Raw genomic sequence first — 22,657 nt, 5'->3', positions numbered from 1 at the left:
GCCCACAGCCTTCCCACTCACCCAAACACAGTCCGTACCTGCAAACATACACATACAAACTTAAACACACACCCAGAGGGGCCGTCATCTCGGGTTATCTTATGAGCTCCTTTGGTGGTCGTAGAGTGAGGGGGCGAGGCTGTATGGTTTCGCCACCACCGCCAGGAAGCCAAGACCGTTCACTTCACCTCGCCTCGCCTGTCCGTGGATGTGTATGTCAGGTTAATATGTTCATGGTCGTAATTTAACCTTGAAGATATACCTGTATTATAGTTAGTTTACCCTGAATATACTTTACCCTGATCTTGTTCTTGGTTGTCTAGTAAAGTTCACGTCATCTAGATCACTGTTGTATATTCCCTGTTGTTTATCTAGAACATAGCTAGATCGTGTCTGGTGTGTGTGTGTGTGTGTGTGTGTGTGTGTATGACATCAACAAAAAGCACAAAAAACATAATTATATTCACATTAATAAAACTGATATAACACATGAGGAAGGTATAAGCTTGTGTATGAGTGAATGATTGAACAAATGTATAACCTTATTTAGACGAGTATGACACTGAAAGTATTGTAATATATCCGCAACTATAATACTTTATGTACTTTGGATTTATAACAAGTATACAACACGATATATCGCACAATACTATACCACCAACATCCTCCTTACACTACCAGTGATTACGACAGCACACACACACACACACACACACGTTCCAACAAACAAGTAAAGACAAACGCAAACACTTCTTTTACATAATCACAAATAAAACAAAAAAAATATACAAGTTCACACGGAATACATCCATAGTTAACCAAGTGAACAGCATTATGAAGTTCCGGTGAGGTTAATCTCTATTCTCGCCCACACAACATTGATCTGAGTTGTGTGAACGTTGTCGGGTGGATGAGGGAAGGCGATGGGGGAAAGAGGGGGAGGAAAGGAGGCAGGGAGGAGGGAGGGAAAGAGGGAGGAAGTAGAGAGGAGATAAAGCTGGCAGACAGGTTGAGTTACACAGGTGAAGGAGTCTATCTCGTCATATTTGATGTCACACGTATAATTAATTTTATCCTAACTCCTATCCTAAGCTAATGGGAAAGGAGGTAGAGCGAATGCCTATACCAAGGACAGGGGGGGGTGAGCGTCCGTGATAGGGGTTGGGGAAGGGGGATGGGAGGGGTAGGGGGAGAGGGAGGGAAGGGGAAGGGAGGGTAGGGGAGGTGTGGAGGGAGGGGGAGGAGAGGGGGTGGGAAGGGGGAAGGGAAGAGGGTGGGAAAGGAAAGGGGAGGGGGTAAGGGGAGGGGAAGATGGGGTAGGGGGAGAAGGGGGAGCACCACGTACACCTCTCCATCACAGGTGAACTAATCAACCAATAATCCCACAGTGAGGATCTCTAATCAGGCCTTGTGTTCCGGCCACGTAGGATGTGGCTTCTCTCTCTCTCTCTCTCTCTCTCTCTCATCTATCTATCTATCTATCTATATCAATATCTATATCTATAAATCGATTTTGGCGTGTGATGAAGAGTTTATCTACTGTACGTCTTCCGTTTCTTTAAGTGAGAGACGAAAGTGACAGACTGATTCATTTAGTAACATGTGACTATAATATCACTTGGAAGTCCCAATCATTTCCTTGACATCACCCGAGTACAAACTACCACCATAAGGGCCACTACCAGCCTCAGGGGTTGTACTGAGGGCCGCCGTCAGCCATCCTAGTGACTTAGAAATCCTACATGAGTTATGGGTCATTGGTTCTTAGCCTCGATTACTTGGACATCCATCATGAGAACTGTGTAGAGCTTCATGAAACTCAACTTGTAGAGCAGAGAATGAATGTCAGCGTTAAAGGTGGACGGTGTCTTGGATTCATAGCAGTATAAAGTAAGACAAAGGTCAATAAACTACCTGTGCTGAACTCAAGTACAGAGGCTGGTTTAAAACACCTCCCCCCAAAATTACAGTTAATATATAAAACGTAAACTTTGATCATTACAACAACTGGTGGAAGAGGAGGAGGAGGAGCCAGAGGAGGAGAAGGAAGAGTCAGAGGAGGAGGAGGAGGAGGAGCCAGAGGAAGAGGAGGAAGAGTCAGAGTCAAAGGAGGAGCCAGAGAAGAAGCCAGATCCTGCCCTTGACATGACCAGCCAGTAAAACCTCCTTTACTCCTTCTCCCGGCCACCAGGACATTCATCACTGGTACTTCTTGTTAAGGAGTAGGAAGAGAGGGGGAGAGGAGGAGGAAAGGGTGAGGGGAGGGGGGGTAAGGAGGTTGACGGTGGGGGTAGGTCGGTAGGTGATGGAAGGCGTGAGGGGGGGAGGAAGATAACATTGTAACCATTGAGTATTGAAGCATCCATAGACCATCCGATGTTCATTTTTTTTAAGGAATGTTGCCGACAGTCTTTTGTTTTGTGCGGTTATTATTTTACTCTTTCTTTCAAATTGTCTTTATCTATCTGTCTCCCTCTTTAAGTTTATTTCAATATCATATCTTGGTGTTAAATCCTTGAGTCATTCTATTGCATTATATTCGTTCATTCCTTTGTATTCTCACCCTCTTACCACCTTCATTTGTTTTCTCTCTATCTCCATATTCATCTTGGGGTCATTATTTTTTGTATTACTTATTCCTTGTCATTGTGTTGCTTTATCATCTTCCTTTCTCTCTCTCTCTCCCTCTCCCTCTCTCTCTCTTCTTCCCACTCGTGTTTCTCCATCGTTCTCGTCTTTATTCTGTACCTACGACAACTGTTATTGGGTACCATGTTTACCAAAGACTAAGTGGAGAGACTTAGTGGTTGAGTGAGACTCGAGTGTTCTCTATTGGTTCTTAAGAATGACTTTAACCACTCGTGTATACGGGGTCCCCTCTGTGAATAAAATCGTCTGGTGTTAAACAAATGCAAAATTACAAGTGGCGTCCCTGTAGTGAAATGGTTAAACGTCAACTCTAGTTTCATATAATTTTCCAATGTTATGTCGGTAATTAAAAAAAAAAAAAAAAAAAAAAACCTTATGACAGAGTTTTAGCGAAAAATCCATAAAAAACGCGGGAAAACAACAAGCAAGCTCCTACCACTCAGGTGTGTCGTGACGTAATTACCAAGGTGAGGAAACTAGCTTCAATATACAGTAATTACATGTCATAGTTTGATTTTTACAGCTCTTTTTCGACGTAATTTTATACGAGAATTAACTAATACATTACATCTTAAAAACAGGATCCCAGAAAAACCCTGACAGCTGAGAAATCACTTACTACCTCCACTAAATCTCTCATCACTCCTTAAAACTATGGTGACTGTTAGATGCTGAGGTCGAGTGGATGCAGCACTCACCACCTACTGCTGAAAGGGTCGCTGGTTCACATCTCAGGTACAGTACACCCAGTCCACCCCAACTGTGAATGGGTTCCTAACCTTACAGTACCGGTAGTGTAGAATCCCGGTAATATACAGTCCCGGTAATATACAGTCCCGGTAATATAGAGTCCCGGGAATGTAGAGTCCCGGTAAAGTAGGTTCTACCGATAAAAAAGCTTAGGGACTGACTTACAGGTTTATTTAAGAATATCTATTATAGGAGATAGATTTAATTAGCCTATGTGACTATATTTCTGGTATCTAGAATATACGTTTTAGTTAGACTACAGGTGTATAATGTATATTCAGTGTATATTTTGTGTATATCTAAGGTGGTTCTACTGTAACTAAGGAAATTGTGTTTTTTTTTTACTTCTAATGACTTTTTTCATTATAGGTATAAATATATATGATTTAATTTTATTGTATACGATTTTCTAATTGGTGTCGTTTACGTATTGTAGGAGGAGGAAAGAGAAGGGGGAAGAGGAAGGAAGAGTAGCAGAAGGGAAGAGGAAGGGGGAAGAAAAGGAGGAGAGGGGGGAAGAAAAGGAAGAGGGAAGAACAGAAGGAAGAAAGATAAGGAGGAGGGAAGAAAAGGAGGAGGGAAGCACAGGACGAGAAGGAAAAAAAACAGGAGGAAGAAGGAAGGAGAGAAGAGGGAAGGGGAGGAAAAGGGAAAATCAGGAGTGATGATAGGGAGGAGAGGAAAAGAGACAAAATGAAAAGAGAGAGAGAGAGAGATGGAAAAGATATGAGACGTGGAGGACGATAACTGGAGATACAGGAAACAGAAGAGACAGATAAAATTGAGAAGACTAGGAATGGGAGAGATAAGATAAACAAGGGGTCCAGAGAAAACCAATAAGAGTCACAGTAATAGACCGTCGTAATCCACCACCATCCACTAGTATCTAACCTCAACCACTATCCACCGTCCACCACTATCCACCGTTGCCTGTCACATTCACCATCCATTATTGTCGAAAATTATCCACCGCCTTTCACCACTTTCATCATCACTTTTTCATCACACACCACCAATTACTGTCGTGTACCAACATCAATACCACCACTACCACCACAATCTCTACCCCCCCCCCCCCTCTATTCATCACTACCTTTATCCACCACCACCACCACCACAACCACCATTATCTTCACCTCCTACACCAACCCACCATCACCACCACCAGAACCACCCCATCCCATCACCCCCTGCACCATCCACCACCACCACCACCACCCCATCCCATCACCCCTGCACCATCATCACCACCACCACCACCCCCATCCCATCACCAACCTCCCTGACCCTGTCACCACTACCACATCCTACCCTCCCCTCACCCTCCTACACGCTGCCACCGCCCAAGGTTTTAATTTCCAGATTTCTGTCCGGTACTTGCGCTATAAAGGGAGAATAACGCCCTAGTGAGGCGGACTCGTTCAGCTTACAGACTGTTGTTGAGTTTTTTTGTCGAATTCTCCTTTTTTTTTAAGGTAGGGAAGTAATACAAGCATATCATGTACTCTGTTTACAATACCTGTTGTGCTGAATGGGTTTTGCTGTGTTAAGAGTAGAGAGAGAGAGAGAGAGAGAGAGAGAGAGAGAGAGAGAGAGAGAGAGAGAGAGATAAAACTTAATTAGTGTACTGAGTGTATATTGATAGTTTGTTTATCTTCCTGCCAATTCACCGATCAGAAATGTCAATCAACCACAAAAGAAAAACTAAAGTCATTTAAAGAAAAAATTTTATATTGCTAATAGTGAGGTTGTTTAGACAGGATAGTAAGGAACGTGAATAGAAGGCGTCCCTCCACGGCATGATTCACGAGTGAGGGGAGGAGGTGTGTCAAAGAGGAGTATAATACACTGATTAGTCATTTCCAGGTGAGGGATGTATACCTGTATTAATCATCCACAGGTGAGATGATACGTAAGTTGTTCAGTTAATCTTTCTTTTTTTTTTTACTTCCATCAACGCTTATAAATATTTATCTTAATTACCATCATTAACTACCATCTCAAGTAGTTTGTTGTTGTTCTTATTGTAATCATATCTTACGTTAATACAACTATAGCTACCACTACCACCACCAAACACCATCAACCACAATTTCTATTAGCTTGTCGTCACTACCAGCACCATCACCTACGCTGATACTCCAACCACTATCACCATAATTATCATGAGGCTTCACTAGTACAACCACCACTACCACTATTATCAAGATTACCACCACCACCACCACCACGCAGACGAAGCCACTTGTAATAATGACGCGGCGAAGTGAGAGATGGCATGACGCATGATATTGAGCGTGAAACAAGTCCTCTCTCTCACTTTCTCTCTCTATCTCTCTCTCTTTCTCTACCTCAGACCACCAAAAAAAAAAAAAATCCAGAGATAAAAGAAAACCATCTCTTTGACGTAGGAGTCTTTCAATCTTTTCTAAACTTATCTAAACTTAATAAGAAAATTGGACACCAGACAATCTACAAAACATTAAGTGCCATTACAAGAGAGCAATTTATATCAGTATGAGTTTGATTATCGACCCTTACCTTAATCTCAGACCTACTTATTTTTTTTGGTTGTTGACCTTTAACTAAGCAATTAGTTAAAAGGTCAACGTTGAAAAACCTCTCGTCTATATTCCAAGAGTCACAATATAACCAGTAATTCGCTTAACGTACACGATGCGTTCTTGAAATCCTGTACGTTAATCGGATGTATTGTAACGTTAAAGCGTATCCAAACACATTCTCTTGTTGGTATTCTGACGTAACTAACAAGTCTTATTCACATCGTCAGTGGTGGCCAGAAGGTATTAACACTAAAGCGATGTTAAGGATTCATCATAGTGACTTACCATTATTAGCTGATGATGTAAATATGGGAAGGTTAGGTTAGGTTAGGTTAGGTATGGGGGAGAGGTCTGTGTGTGTGGACGCTTACTGCTTTGAGTGTGTGTTTTAAATATAATGTCTCGATGTTTATTCTGATGTTTCGGTGTTTTTTTTTTATTTTGTCTTATATCTTGGTTTTTATTGTGGTGCGTTGATGTTTATTTAGAAGTTTATTGTTAGAGAGAGAGAGAGAGAGAGAGAGAGAGAGAGAGAGAGAGAGAGAGATTCCCACTGAAAGCAGAATAGAAAAACAAAGCAAAACAAACTCTATGGAGGAAGAGGACAGCCAGTCGTGTGAAAGATCGGAAGAATTACCCATCTCGTTCTCCTTCTCCATCTCTTCCTTGTCCTCCTTCTCTCCCTTGTCCCCTTTCTCTTCCTCTTCCTCATTCTTATCCTCCTCCTCCTCTTCCTCATCCTCCTTCTCATCCTCCCCTTCCTCGTCCTCCTTTTCTTCCTTTCCCTCGTCCGTCTTCTCTTCCTCTTCCTCCCTCTCTACCTCTATCCCGTCTTCTTTCTACCCCTCCTGCCTCCTCCTTCCTCCTCCTCCTCTCCCTCCTCTTCCTCCTAGTCCTCCCTCTGAATTCAAGATACAGGAAACAACAACAAAGATCTCAATCCTCCACCAACACCCCCTATAACTGTTTTTTTCCTGAGCTAGGGAAGGTGACCCTCTCCTTCCTCCATCACCAACAGGAGTACTGATGGAACTCTTTTCTCCCTCACCCAAGATGTACAAAAAATTAAAATAAATAATAGTTCTGAGAGATTTAGTACGAAGCCATGAAGGAGGAGTACCAGTATTCATTCTCTCTCTCTCTCTCTCTCTCTCTCTCTCTCTCTCTCTCTCTCTCTCTCTCTCTCTTTATCTGTCTGTCTAGCTGTCTCTGCCTGTCTGTCTGTTTCCTCCCTCTCCCTCCCTCCCGCACACACACAGGCCCATCCTCCCTCCCTCCGTCCCTCCCTCCCTCACTCTCTCTCTCTCTCACACCTCCCTCCGTCGCTTTATTAAACTCTAAACACGGCACAAAATTATCTGGTGAGTTTTTTATTCACAGGTTCAGGTGATCTGGACTACTAACGCCAACACTGCAACCCACGGTATTACACACACACACACACACACACACACACACACACACACACACACACACACACACACACACACACACACACACACACACACACACACACATACACACACATTTCCTCTCACGGACACAAACATACAACACAACAATCCTTCCCTTCTTCTCCCTCAACATACACAACGCAACTCTCTCTCTCTCTCTCTCTCTCTCTCTCTCTCTCTCTCTCTCTCTCTCTCTCTCTCTCTCTCTCTCTCTCTCTCCCTCCCTCTTCTCGTTCACTACACACACTACATCACTTTCCTACTCCCTTCCTTCTCCTTCTACTACCCACACACCAAACATCACCCCTTTCTCTTCTTCCTGCTCTCTTCCTACCACCCACACTCAGCATCAGGCAGGGTGGGGACGCCGCCCATTAGACGACACTCACACGCCCACAGTGAAGAGGAGGAGGCCTGGCACACGCCCCTTTAAGTGTTTAGTATTAAGATTTTGAGGACTGAACAGTGAGTAATGGCAACCACACGTCCACTATGGCAACGATACGCCCATTATGGTAACCACACGCCCACTATGGCAACCACAAAACACGTGAGTTATGGCAAACTTAGGAAGAGTGAGTTTTTCTATGGCAATTACATACATACACTCACTTACAAACATGTATGTGAATCATGAGACACACACACACACACACACACACACACACACACACACACACACACACACACACACACACACACACACACCATAGCAAGAACTGCAAATGGGACACTGATTGAAAAGGTAAGATGAAAGGAGGCGATGATGGTAGACGTAGCGGGGACGAAGGGTAGGTGATGAAGGAGGGGAAGAAGGATAGAATGATAAATGTGGGATAGAGAGAAAAGCGATGATGGTGGTGTGAGGTAAAGAGTTCAACAGTCGGTGAAGGAAGGGAGGGGGGGGAGGATAAATGATAAATATAGGAGAGAAATAGGGCGATGATAATGGACATAGTAGGGAAGAAGGGAAGTTGACAGAATAAAGAAGAGAGGGGTAGAATGATAACTAATGAGATAGAGAGAATGAGATAATGGTGGGGGGAAGGGGAGGGAGGGTTAAGAGAGAATTGATGACTAAGAAAGAGTGAGAAGGGTAGACTGATGAATGATGGGTAGAAGAGAGTCTAAAGTGAAGAGGAAATGAGAGAGAGAGAGAGAGATGATGAAATAGTTGTAGATTTGAGGGGGAGGAGAACGAGGAAGAAAGAGAGAGAGAGAGAGAGAGAGAGAGAGAGAGAGAGAGAGAGAGAGAGGCAGATGGTAGGACAAAAGGACATAGTTAAACGCTGGATGGGAAGAGAGAAGGGGGAGTGGAGATAGAGGAAGAAGAAGAGGAAGAAGAATAAGAGGAGGAGGAGGAGGAGGATCAGGAAGAAGTAATAATAAGAATATCACAAAAATAATTATTACCAATTTATTATTCTAATTTATTCACTGATGGAGGTAAAAATATATATTATTTTGCGAGTTTCTTTCTTAATTATGACTCCAGGTAAACTCTGATGTATAAACCTCTAGGTATCTCGTGACGTCTACGAGTTCTGTACAGGTATTAGACTCCCATAGTACAGTAGTGCAATTATAGGAGACAAATAACCGGAAAAAGTTCTTACACGTTTGGAACAGGAAAAGCCCAGGATAATTACTTAGGGGTGAATAACCAGGCAATTAAGTCTTTCTATTAGGAGGGGTAGTTAGTCACAAAACACAACATATTTCGAGAGATTAAACAACCTTATGCTACCTTGAATGGGGTTAGGTTAGGTTAGTGTAGGTTAGGTTAAATTAAAGCATTAGGAAGGTTAATCTTAAGGTGAAATAATCTAAAGGCTTATCTTCAGGTGAGCCGAACCCCCTCCCACCCCCCACCCCCCCCACCACCCTCCCCCATCTTTCAATTAGCAACATCTCTTCCATTAGAAATCACAAGAAACTTCCATCCTGTGCTGAAGAAGAACAACAACAATAACAACAACAACACGAACAAAAATGAACAAAAACTAAATTTCGCAAAAAAAAAAAAAGATTTAGCCGCCGTTCAGGTAATATAGGAGAACCTGTGATCTCATTAAGTTATAGTTATCTTCAACCATTACACGTGGGTCACCTGACATAAACTGGGACTAATTTCACCTGACCTTTCCCCCCCCCCCAGTGACTAGGTTAATTGATCCCTTGTAAAAGTTGGTAATGGTTCTCGTCTATCAGGTGAGCAGTAATACACCTGACCTGGGCCAGTTATCTCCCTACTGGTCATTCTCTCCTCTCTTTTCTCTTCTTCTCCTTTCTCCTCTCTCCTCTCCTCTCCTTTCTCCTCTAGCTCTCCCCCTAATATCTCTTCCTCTACCTTGATCAATTCTTTCTCTTCTTCCCTTCCCTTCATTCCTTCCGTACTTTCCTCCCTCTCTTCATTCCTTCCTTTCTTCCTTCCTTCCCCTCTTCCAACTCTCCCCCTCTCTTCCTTCCTTCCCCCAATCAATTTCATTCTTCCTTCCTTCCTTCGATCAACTCCCTCGGTCCCTCTCCTCGCCCAACTCTCCCTCCCTGCTTCCTTCCCTCCCCAAGGTCAATTCCCTTCCTTCTTTCCCTCGTCTCCCCTACCACCTTTGTCTCCCCTCGATCACCTCAATATTACCCTCCTCTCCTTCCTTCCCCTCCTCTCTCCAGCACCCCATCCTTTCTTCCTCACACACACACACACACACACACACACACACACACACACACACACACACACACACACACAGGGGACCCTGTTCAAGATAGACAGACAGACAAACAGACAGACGTAGGCGATTATTCACAATACCGTCGTAGTGGGAGTATAAGGTATATTTATATGTTTGTTCTTTTTGTGGAAAGAGTTGTATGTTCAACTCAGATATACTGTGTATGGAAGGGGAGGGGGGAGGGAAGAGGGGAAAAAGGGGGAGGGAGGAGAAGGGGGAAGGAGAGGCTGGGGTGTGTGTGTGTGTGTGTGCGTGTGTGTGTGTGTGTGTGTGTGTTTAACAATCACTGTGTACTTATTCAGAGGTAGAACGATAAGCAGTACAGTATGTAGCCCCACGGTACCTAAGCTTATATAAACGTACAATCAACGGTAAAACAGGAAATAGGCTACATAGCATCACTGTTTATACTCAACTGCACTAAAACGTAACTACATTCCAAGGTTAAACAGGAAACGCATTCAACAGAACTAACGTATCATATCAACGGTAAAAGAGTCTACAAATACAGCTGTAAAAAGCAATTATATCCATCGATACAATGGCATCCAAAATCAACAGTAGATTAGCGTATTAATTCAACAGTAACCAACAGAAAATACACGATACATTCAACAGTACAAAAGCATATAGGTTCAACGGCTCAAACAGTAAATACGTTTAACAGTAGCAGGATGTGTGCACACCTCGCCATCTGTTACCATGATGTATACACAGCGTGATAGATTAGCTGTTACGGCCTATTTCATACCCTGTTGTCCTTTGAGTGAGGGATGGGAAGGGAGACAGGATATATGGAGGGAGGGAAGGAGGGAAGGAAGGAGGGAAGGAAGGAGGGCAGGAGGGAAGGCAGAGCTAAAGAAAGAAAGGGAATGATCGAAGGATGAATAAAGGGAAGGGAAGAATGGAGGGAAAGAGAAGGAGGAATGGAGGGATGGAAGGAAGACGGAGTTAAAGAGAGGAAAGGAAGGAGGGAGGAGAGGAGGGGAGGAGGGAAAGAGAGAGGGAAGGGAGATAGACTTAAAAAGCATGGGGGGAGGTGGAGGGAGGAGAAGGAAAATCAGAGCTAAAAGAAAGGAAGAAAGGGTGAGGAGGAGACAAGGAAGGAGGCATAGTTAAAAGAGATGAAAGGAAGATGAAAGGGTTACAGAGAGAGAGTTATTTAACATGCGTGTGTAGATGGAGGTTCAATCTTCATAAGTAAAAGCAAATATTTTTCCTCCGGTATTTTTTTTCCTCCGGTAGTTTTTTCTTTCCTGTATTTTCACTAATAATCATAATGAATAATTTCCCTTTTCTCTCTATGAAGGATCAAGCGACTGTTTACTTATTCAGTGAAGGAGATCCATCGTGGTGAAGTCTATATCAGTGAATCTCTTTTGTTTTTAGGTCTTTTTCTTTTGTTTTTGTTATTGTTTTTAAGGTTGGTGGGAGGGAACAATGAAGAACTGGAAAACAAGAAAAGAAAATGTTTTGTTACATGAAAATTAATGAAAAAAAAAAGAATAACTTTGATGATTATGAATACAATTACAATGGTTTACGATAGGTGATTCTTGTTTGTGCAATGTATATGTGTAAGTGTGTACAGGAGACGATCATAGTGTGTGTAAAGGAGACGATAATAGTGTGTATGTGTGTACAGGAGACGATAACAGTGTGTCTACGGGCTCAAACATTATTATCTTGTAGCCAACTCTGAAGTTATAAGCTGGCCCGTAAACATTACTTATGGGTCGTCTCACAGAGCAAAAGTTGGCACGAGACTTCTAATTTGTCCTCCCCTACACATGGCCCCCCCTACGCATGGCCCTCTATACATGGCCCTCTACGCATGGCCCCCTATACATGGCTCCCCTACGCATGGCCCCCTATGCATGGCTCCCCTACGCATGGCCCCCAACGCATGGCCCCCTCATACACATCCTGAACATAAACAAGGCTCCAAAACCACTATTGTGATAAAATGAACCCCCTGAAATGACAGCTTCAATGACAAGGTTCAATTGTCAGTGTGATTTTTTTTAAAGTGTTTAGATTAATCCAGTTTTTCGTTCCACGGATTTTTGTTACAAGGATTAGTGGATGGTAGATCAATACTGGCATCAATGTTTTCTAATTTTTTTCTGAGAGAATAAACTTCTAACTCACAGAGACGATTCAGTGTACTTACGAATATTAATAAGACGACATTATCACAGGTATCGATATATAAGTTATTACGATTTGACGGAATAAATTACCTGTCTATCCATCTAAATCAAGACCCTTATGCTTACTGTTGGTGGATGTGAAGGCTGAGGTTGACGTACAGGTGAAGGTTACAAAAGATCAAAGTTCTCAATACAGACAAGTAATCTTCTGTAATGACTTATTCAATTACAGGGTACTTATCGAAAGTCCCTTTGAAATATGTATGTCTTAACTAAACTTGACCTTAGGCTGTTACAATTAATTCAGTGTTTGTCATTACTTCTACTACTACAACAACAACTACTACTACTAACACTACTACTATTACTACTGCTACTACTACTATAATACTACTACGACTACTACTACTACTACTACTACGAGAGAGAGAGAGAGAGAGAGAGAGAGAGAGAGAGATCAATGACAACACAACATATAATATATTAGACGCCATTATTTACACCAGAAAAAAAATACAATTCTGTAGATAATTTAGTACTCTACCAACACTGACCAAAGTCCTTGAAACCTCTTAGCGTTATTAGCTAGAGAGAGTCAGGACAAGTAATATCTTCCCCGTGTTGATCTTTGTCTTTGATCTGTATGGATGCTGGTCACAGACTCTGAGGCTGTATGAGACTTTCTTCCTTAACTTTAGTTACTTCCTCTATACTTTTGGAGGACTTTGTCTTATATAGATTGAAAGTCCGACGTAAAGAATGAAATATGACGCATCAGTCTGACAGTTTCATTGTTCTTCGCCGTCATGGTGGTGGGCGTGAGTCGTCGGAATGTTTGAGGCAACTTCTACCCGACCTCATCAGTCCTTCCACACCCGAGTCTCAGGTTATCCCACTACCCTGCCACACAACACACTATACGCTACTGTGACGTAGTAAATGGAGATAACAACCGCCATTAAAGAGAGTATCAGCTCATGGCTCAGTCTGATTAGATTGTGTTTACAAGATTGCCCTTGGGCTACAGTTACCTTTGGCAGTACATGGGCAATCCTCAGCTTGGCCGCACTACATGTAAGCTTTGTGAGCGATTCGACTCTCGTTACATCTTGGCTTGTCCCAAAACCTCCTCCTACAGATCCCCAACCCTCACCATTACGTCGTCCCTACCTGACTAAATATCCTTCCTCCTAGAGACAGTCCTGGCACTTGATATTGTCGGGACCTGCCACGATCTGCCATAAACAGATGAACCTGTACATGGAATCCTCCCTATGTACAGTCACGGAAAAGTCCTGTCATTCCTCCGACCTGAGACTCATTAAACTGTGAATCCGAGACTTCACACATCGTTAAGGCCATAGATGACTCAGTCTGTCATATGATGTCTCGGAGTCACAGGTTCATGACCCTCAGGGATGGGGCGGAGGAGTGACATGACCTTTTACTGTGACTCTACACTCAGTCATCCTTAACTACATACAGTATAACTTGCTACCACAACAATGACTCCTCAGGCACTCACGCCCGTAAATTGTATAAGTCAAAGAAGGCAAACATGAACTCTACTGTTTCCCTGTTGGCCGCTGTAATGGTTCTGAAATATGAAGACAAAAAATCCTCAAATTACCTTAGTACACAGCCTCGCACAGCTCTCAGTGCTCCTCCTTCCTGCTATAAAATCAGAGTGAAGTTCCGTAAGATTCCTATTTTACTTCAATGTATTTGCCTTTTAGATGACACAAGTTTACTAGGTTAAATAGACGACCCCTTATTCTCCCACCTACGTTATTGACATCAGTTGTAATCAGGCGTCGTACGTCCATACAACTTGTATTTCTCATTTATAGCTCGAATATTTTGTTTTAGGTTAGCGCGGTAATCGCTTGAATTATTCATTCCCTGCAGACTCGGGAGCGGCCAAGCTGTCAACAATGACAGGTTGTTTAGTTCACAGCTCATGTACTGTAATTGTTGATAAATAATCGGAAAGTTTAGATTCCAGTAGTTTAGTAAAGGACTTTAACTAGGCTTCGATTTTGTTGTCATTATCTAAGTTATTCAGCAAATGCCTAGAAAATGGCCTTGATATTATACTGTACATGTTTACGGTTTAAATCTCGCTGTATCCTGGGTTAAGGTCAGTAGCCAGGCACCAGGCGTCATTCATAAAGCCTTTACCATAACTGCTACATTGTGGAGTGTCTGAAACTCACTTCCTTCTGGTAACCTTCCTGCGTATTAAATCCTTCCTGTGGTATACATTTACTATGGTGGTTGTGTGAGACTTCAACTTTCAGCTGAATGAGAATGCACGAACTTAAAAGTGAGTGAGTGAGTGAATGATTTAGTGAGTGAGCGAGTGAGTGATTTAGTGAGCAACTGAATGACCAAGACAAATAGAGAGCTAGTTATTACGGCTACAACTCTTAAAGAACAGTCACTTAAAACCCTTACTCACACGTGAACTAAGCGGGGGAGTTAGACGCTAAACAACTCACTAATACTCGTCTCTGTGTACCTATGAGAGAGGTGACCAGGTGAAGCCCTTTGAAGCTTCCTATGGCATCTTGAAGCTGAGACTAAAGGTAAATTATTCATGGTCAGCGATATACAAGAGAAAATGCAGTAAAGAAAAAATAATAAAAATGAGAGAATCATAATAATTTTAGAAGCCCATGAGTTTTATATACAGAAATAACGAATAGTCAAGGGAAAAAATATTTTATTTCACACGGTCTCTGTAATTAAATAAAACCAGAGGAAAATGAACCATAAAATATACAGGTTGGACAGGTAACTCCTCTCCCTCTTCCCCGTTCCCACCCTAACCTTTTCCCACTCCCCAGCCCTCTACCTACCACCATCCCTTCCACCCTCCCCACCCCCTCCTCCACCCCTTCCCCCTCCCACCTCTCTCCACCTTCCCCTTTCCTACCAACTCCCAACCTCCTCTCTCACCCGTCCCTCACCTCACCCTCCACCCTTGAGGTAATATAGGGCATCTACAAGGGATGGATGAGAGGTCACTGAACGTTTTTTTTTTCCACCTTCATAACGACTAAATAAAAATAATGGAATTTTCTGCTGGGGTTAATGATGGAGGTTAATGAGCCTTAATAACCTGCCAGGCTGTAAACTTCTCTAATGCTGAGGATAAAAGAGCAACGTGAAAATTTACGAACGTACATTAATAATACCTTAAAAAAAAGTATAGATATATATATAAATCCGGTCTATTTCATGTGAGGGACAACAATGTATGTGATTAATTTATTCAGTCGTGTTTATAAATGTTGTACTTGTGGACCTAAATTTGGGGACCTAAACTTGGGGACCTAAACTTGGGGACCGATACTTGGGGACCTATATGTGTGTGTGTGTGTGTGTGTGTGTGTGTGTGTGTGTGTGGAGGAGGAGGAGATTCATGTATACTGCAGCTCATGATACCACCCATCTTGACCACCTCAACCCGAAGTATCCTCAGTAGTAGTAGTAGTAGTAGTAGTAGTAGTAGTAGTAGTAGTAGTAGTAGTAGTAGTAGTAGTAGTAGTAGTAGTAGTAGCAGTAGTAGTAATAGTAGTCATATATAGTAACATTAGCCCAAGATTGTTTACATTTTGATAGATAAAAAGGTGAATCTTGCCTTTCGTCTTTTTTTAGGTGAGGATTAAAATTCCTCCTTCAGTGATGTATTTCTCCAGGTTTTCATGTGTTTACTTGAGAAAGATTCCCCCCTTCCCTCCTCCCGTCAACGTTAAGAGTGTTCTGGTATCCGGTAACAGCTTTGCATATTGTACAGTAATCCGTGCTGCTGCAATGAATATTTCGTGTGCATGTCGATACCTCATCCGATTACACAGTGGCAGTTGTGAAATTCTAGATACACGATATAATTTTTCCATCTATCCAGAGAGACATTTATCCTGAAGTGAGAGTAATACTGGATAATACCCCTGGATATACCATTTACCTTCAATTACCTGTTTCGCTCGTTAATTAAATGTCTTTTTGAATAGTTTCTTGGTCCATACGTTCATAGATTATTTATATTTATTTACATTTATCCTAGATATTCATATGTATGTATGTATGTATGTATGTATGTATGTATGTATGTATGTATGTATGTATGTATGTATGTATGTATGTATGTATGTATGGATGAGTGTATGCATGTATGTATAGTGTACTTATGAATCAGACGACTACTGTTAATACTACAACTATTATAATATATTTTCTATTGTTCTTAACCTTTTTAATAATTTTGTGAATAATTTCTACGAGACACACACACACACACACACACACACACACACACACACCTCTTCAAAATTTACTCATTTATCCATCCATAGAAGTACGAGTAAAATTGAACTGCAAAATAAATGAGAAATAAAATAAAATAAAGAAAGCGGAATATATACAGAAAAACAATAAAACGAGAAAAAAAAGATATAAAAGCAGAATCAAGAAATATATATTTTTTTTCACCCATTTTACACACACTCCCAGCGGTGATCTTTAAAAAACAAACAAACATTTTATCCCCCATTATAATTTCTTGTAAGCAACACCATTAAATAACCAAATAACCCCCACAATGGCGCAGCACAAAAAAGAACTGCATATTATACCAACAACTGAAAACGTTTTGCCGAAGTTGTCCATAAAAGGAAAAACAAACTACTACCATTTCCTAGCAATTGCAATGCCTGGCGGAGGAGAGAGACAAAAAGAGGCGTAATATAATTTTGAGGAGGACGTAGTGTTGGTGTTTCTACCATGGCGAGGACCCTCTGGTGTTGGAGGGCGTGAGGGGGGAGCAGGAAGTGAGGGAAGGAGGACAATGGAAGGAGCAGGAGGTGAGGAGAGATGTGGGAGGAGCAGGAGGTGAGGAGGGTGTGGGAGGAGGCCAGGGGTGAGGAGGGGTGTGGGAGGAGCAGGAGTGAGGGAGGAGGGTGTGTGAGGAACAGGAGGAGGTGAGAGAGGTGGGTGGGAGGGCAGGAGGGTGAGGGGAGGGTGGGAGGAGCAGAGGAGTGAGGGGAGGGAGGGTGTGGGGAGGAGGGTGTGGGAGGAGCAGCAGGTGAGGGGAGGGCGTGGAAGGAGCAGGAGGTGAGAGGAGGTGTGGGAGGAGTAGGAGGTGAGGAGGGTGTGGGAGGGACCAGGAGGTGAAGGAGGAGGGTGTGGGAGGACCAGGAGTGGGGGAGAGGAGGGTGTGGGGGAGGAGCGACAGGTGAGGAGGCGTGGAGGAGCAGGAGGTGAGAGAGGTGGGTGTGGGGAGCCTTGGGGAGGTGAGGAGGGCGTGGGAGGCAGGTGAGGGAGGGTGTGGGAGGACCAGGAAGTGAAGGAGGAGGAGGAGGGTGTGGGAGGGACCAGGAAGTGAGGGAGGTGCGTTGTGGGGAGGGCAGGGGTGGGGAGGGGCGTGGGAGGAGCAGGAGGTGAGGAGGGTGTGGGAGGACCAGGAAGTGAAGGAGGAGAAGTGTGGGAGGAGCAGGGGGTGAGGAAACATGAGTGCTGCGGGCTCTAGCTAGAATAACATGACAGGAGGACAAAAAGCACCACAACACAGCACAGCACACAGCACAGCACAGCACACAACACAACACAGCACAGCACAGCACAGCACAACACAACACACAGCACAACACAGCACAACACAGCACAACACAGCACAGCACAGCACAGCAGCACAACACAACACAACACAGCACAACACAACACAGCACAGCACAGCACAACACAACACAGTACAGTACAACACAACACAGCACAACACAACACAGCACAGCACAGCACAACACAATACAACACAGCACAGCACAGCACAACCTTTACACCGCATTTTAAACCTTCAGCTGACGTAGATGATAATTGTTGTATCATTATAAAACACTCATTCAATTAGTCCATAACTCTTAAGTGCAGGTTTATATCTATATACAGTATTTATGTATGTATATGGATGTATATGGATGTATATATGTATACTCTTAAAAGCGGTCAACGGTTAAAGAGCTTAAGATATTAACTTTTATTGACAGCCTGCCCTTGTGTCTGTCTCTCTCTCTCTCTCTCTCTCTCTCTCTCTCTCTCTCTCTCTCTCTCTCTCTCTCTCTCTCTCTCTCTCTCTCTCTCTCTCTCTCTCGAAGCATCACCCTTAAGAATTACCTTTGTCTTCCTCTTTCATCTATTCTGATAGCTGTGTTGGCTTCATCTGTCCCAACAACTGTCTATATTGGCTGACAGTTCCCGTTTAACAATTATGGTGTCAATGTTAATCGTATTTATATCACCTGAAGATTCGCCCCCCCCCCCAGCTTACAGGTAGTTGACTTGATTAAACATTGTAAAGGTAACAAAACCTAACTTAATCTAACCTAATCTAACCTAATCTAACCTAATCTAACCTAACCTAACCTAGATTCGACTTTACGCAACAGTTTATGAAATCATTCGTTAATTCATCCACCATACAAGTGTCATTCATGTTATGATGACGTGGTAATGATGTCATGGTATTGTTGAAAGATTCGTCACCATTACGACTCAGAGTATAGTTTTATCTCACGTCACAGATCAATAATAATAACACAAACGAAACGCTTTAATTTAGTTGGGTGTGTTACGCGATTTACAGTAATGTATATTGAGAATTTTGAAGGACTCACTTGTAAGATGCTCGTTATCTTATCGTTTGGAGTTATTTAATATTTTCATAGAGAATCATCTGTTGTCTTAATGTTTCATGGAGAATTACAAGAAGTTTGGTCTGTGTTTAAGAATGTGATATTGTGTTACGTCACGTTGCCTCTCTGCCATGTTGTTATGTCACTCTTCGTAAAAAGTAATAATTTTTTTTTTGCAGGATATTTTTACGTGTCAATCTGATTTCATTTTTTTTATCATTTATGAATAACTTGAAAATAAATAGTTATATGTATTCTTTTAATTTTCATTTAGTTTCACATTTATGAATAACTTTTAAAATAAACGTCTTTTATCTGTGAAGTAAATAAAAAAACGTGTGTGTGTGTGTGTGTGTGTGTGTGTGTGTGTGTGTGTGTGTGTGTGTGTGTGTGTGTGCGCGTGTGTGTGTGTGTGCGTGTGTGTGTGTGTGCGTGTGCGTGCGCGCGTGTGTGTGTGTGTGTGTGTCGCAGCTGCAGCCTACACAAAGAAGGTTGCTCTGCTCATTAAAAAACTTTTAATAGACATCAACATACAACAAATTTTTAGCCTTAAATTTTACAAGCTTTATCATACAACTTTATTTACCTTGCATAATATATATATCGAACTGGCATCCATCCCTTATAGACATCAACTGAGTAAAATCTAATATAACCTTACTTTATTGATCCAGCCAAGACGTCCACCTGTACACCTCATTGCTCTTAGTTTTCGCAAGACAATTTTATTACCTTTATTAATTAAGTTTTATTTAATCAAATTCATGATATTATCCCACAGGTATATTATTAGGTAACCTTATTTATACTATAGGTTAATTACTTATTTACCTGTGTTGAGATTATGGCTTCAGAGATTAAGAAATTAATTGTTTAAGAAGGCTGTCGTATGAAGCCTACTTATCCGTGCTTTGTTCCTTTCTCCCCCTTCCTTTTCCTCTCTTTACCTTCCCCCCATCCTCCCTCTATCCACCCTCCCTTCCTCCTCCTCTCTATTCTCCTTCTATCTACCCTCCCTCCCACCCTCCCTACATACCTCCCTCCCTCCTCCACTCATTCCTCCTTTCTACCTCCCTCCCTTCTTCCCTCTACCACCCCTTTCCTTCTCCCTCTACCTTCCCTCTCTACCCTCTACTATTCCTCCCTCCCTCCTCCCCCGCCCCTCAATCTTTCCTTCCCTCCCTCCTTCCCTCCCTCTACTATTCCTTCCCTCCCTCCTTCCCTCCCTCTACCATTCCTCCCCGTCACATAGTTCTTAGGGGGTGCAGACAAACTTGCGTCGTAAAAATATGTTTACAGCCCCCGTGACCAGTATCTCCCGGACTAACACGACCCCACCACGATAACGCACAGAGAAAGAAAACCATATCTTCCTTTCTTCATAATATTTCCCATCTCTTTTTTTTTCCCTTTCTTCCCTTTTATCAGTTTTTTTTTCTTCTGCCGATCACATTTCTTCAGGAGAATAAATCAAAGATGGATGATAGTGATGGGTATGATAGGTGGGTGGGTGATGGTGTGTGGGTGATGGTGTGTGGGTAGTGGTGTGTGGATGGTGGTGTGTAGAGTGATGGTGTGTGGGTGGTGGTGTGTGGTGGTGATGGTGTGTGGTGGTGATGTGTGTGGGTGGTAATGGTGTGTGGGTGGTGTGTATGTGTGGTAAGTGGTGTGTGGGTGGTAATGGTGTGTGGTGGTGTGGTGAAGGTGTGTGGGTGGTAATGGTGTGTGGGTGGTAATGGTGTGTGGGTGGTGGGTGGTAAAGGTGTGTGGGTGATTGTGTGTGGGTGGTGAACGTGGTGTGTGGGTGGTGGTGATGGTGTGTGGGTGGTGGAGAAGGTGTGTGGGTGGTGATGAAGGTGTGTGAGTGGTGAAGGTGGATGGAGATGGTGTGTGGGTGGTGAAGGTGTGTGGGTGGTGGTGAAGGTGAGGGAAGAAAAAGAAAGTGAATGGGGAGGAATTGAGAGAGAGAGAGAGAGAGAATTAACCCCTAATTTTCATCAATATCAAATAGGCCAAAACATCCACCTCATTTTTCTTCATCCATCAATTTTCAATCAGGTGATGCAGGTGGTCATCACGGACGCTGAACCACCGCGGACGCTGAACCACCACGGACGCTGAACCACCACGGACGCTGAACCACCACGGACGCTGAGCCACTACGGATATTGAACCACCACAGACACTGAGCCACCACGGACACTGAACCACCACGGACACTGAACCACTACGGACACTGAGCCAACACGAGCATTGAGCCTCCACGGACACTACCCAATACGTACAATAAACAGTCACAATGCAGTAGGATATATTAACTATATAATGTAATGAATAAATAATTGAAGAAAAAGTGTGTGTGTGTGTGTGTGTTTCTAGTCGACGGGTCACCAATCATCAGGCGACATTGAGTGGTAAATGTGTGGCTGAGAGGACCACAACGTTAAGTTCAATGCCACAATGTTTCGTTCCACCCCGTAAGATAAGCCAAGGACTCTCCGAATATATGGGGGAAACATCTGATGAAATATTCACTAGTATTCGTCTAGAAGAGGAATATGGATGGACAATATTTAAGTAGTTAAGTATCGTATTATCCCATTTTGTAAGTATCAGTGATAAGTGTTGACAGAGTGAGTCAATATTCAAGTAGAAGTCTTCGGAGGCGTCGCTGGCCAGTGTGTTGCAAAGTTTTACCCAAGTTTACTACCTAGAGAAAATAGACTATCACCTTCGCCCGTGTTTGAAGGTTACCAAGCACTCGAGAGCAGAACTGTAGTGAGTATTATCAAACCACCTCCTGTTTACTTCCCTCCTCCTCGGGGAGAATGGACACCCCGTAATAGAACATGTCACATAAAAATGAAATTATGCTCATAGGTATCTCTAAAAGATGCAAATAGCCCCCGCGGTATTTGTCTCCCGCTCAAGTTCCTCTTATTTACTGTGATGGGACGAGAGAGCGGTGAAGGGGCATCTTTTATCGATGCTGCTGCTGCTGCTGCTAGTGTGGATCTTCACCACCAGAGGACACTACTGCTGCTTTTGTTAGTGTGAAGCTTCACCACCAGAGGTGACCACTACATCCACGGTGTAAAAAGGCGCACGCACACTTGTGTATGTGTGTGTGTGTCAATAACTAACAGAACACACCGCCACTCAGTCACTAACGCTATCGAAAACTTTTGTGTTCAAGAGTCTAAGATACACTATCAGTAACACACTACACACAATAAGTTAAAAATTTCCTCCTTCAGGTGTGTCTTCTGGCCTCAACGAACCTACCTGATGGTGTACACAGATGGTTCGTACCGCCACCAGCTATCACCTTCACCAGCTGTAATGGACACTCCGGGAGCGAGAACAGGCTGTAACCTCCCCACTGAGGGAAAATTCCCCCAGACAATGTCCCACTGGGCGAAATCCCACTATCCAGTACATTAAGTGGACAACATCTTACGAGCTCTGTTTCCTGTGGGGTCCTGACACCCTCTTAGGTTAGATTAGGTTAGGTTATGTTAGGTTAGGTTATGTTAGGTTAGGTTAGGTTAAATTAATTCAGGTAGTTTAATGTGTGGGTAGTCAAGTTAGCTATAAAATAAAAGATTAAGTTCAAATTAAAGGAGTGACGTTGACTTAGGTTAGGTTAAGTTACAATAAGTT

General features: G+C 42.9%; 1 protein-coding gene across 1 annotated transcript in view; it reads right to left on the bottom strand.

The window, feature by feature from the left end:
- The window catches only part of LOC121870318 (lachesin-like), a 162,994-nt gene that overhangs the window by 117,796 nt on the left and 22,541 nt on the right, over positions 1-22,657 (bottom strand). The window lies entirely within an intron of this gene.

This window comes from Homarus americanus, unplaced genomic scaffold, assembly GCF_018991925.1.
Source record: "Homarus americanus isolate GMGI-L3 unplaced genomic scaffold, GMGI_Hamer_2.0 scaffold40856, whole genome shotgun sequence".
Lineage (NCBI taxonomy): Eukaryota > Metazoa > Arthropoda > Malacostraca > Decapoda > Nephropidae > Homarus > Homarus americanus.
Note: the sequence above shows the minus strand (reverse complement) of the source record. Positions and strands in the feature narration are given on the sequence as shown.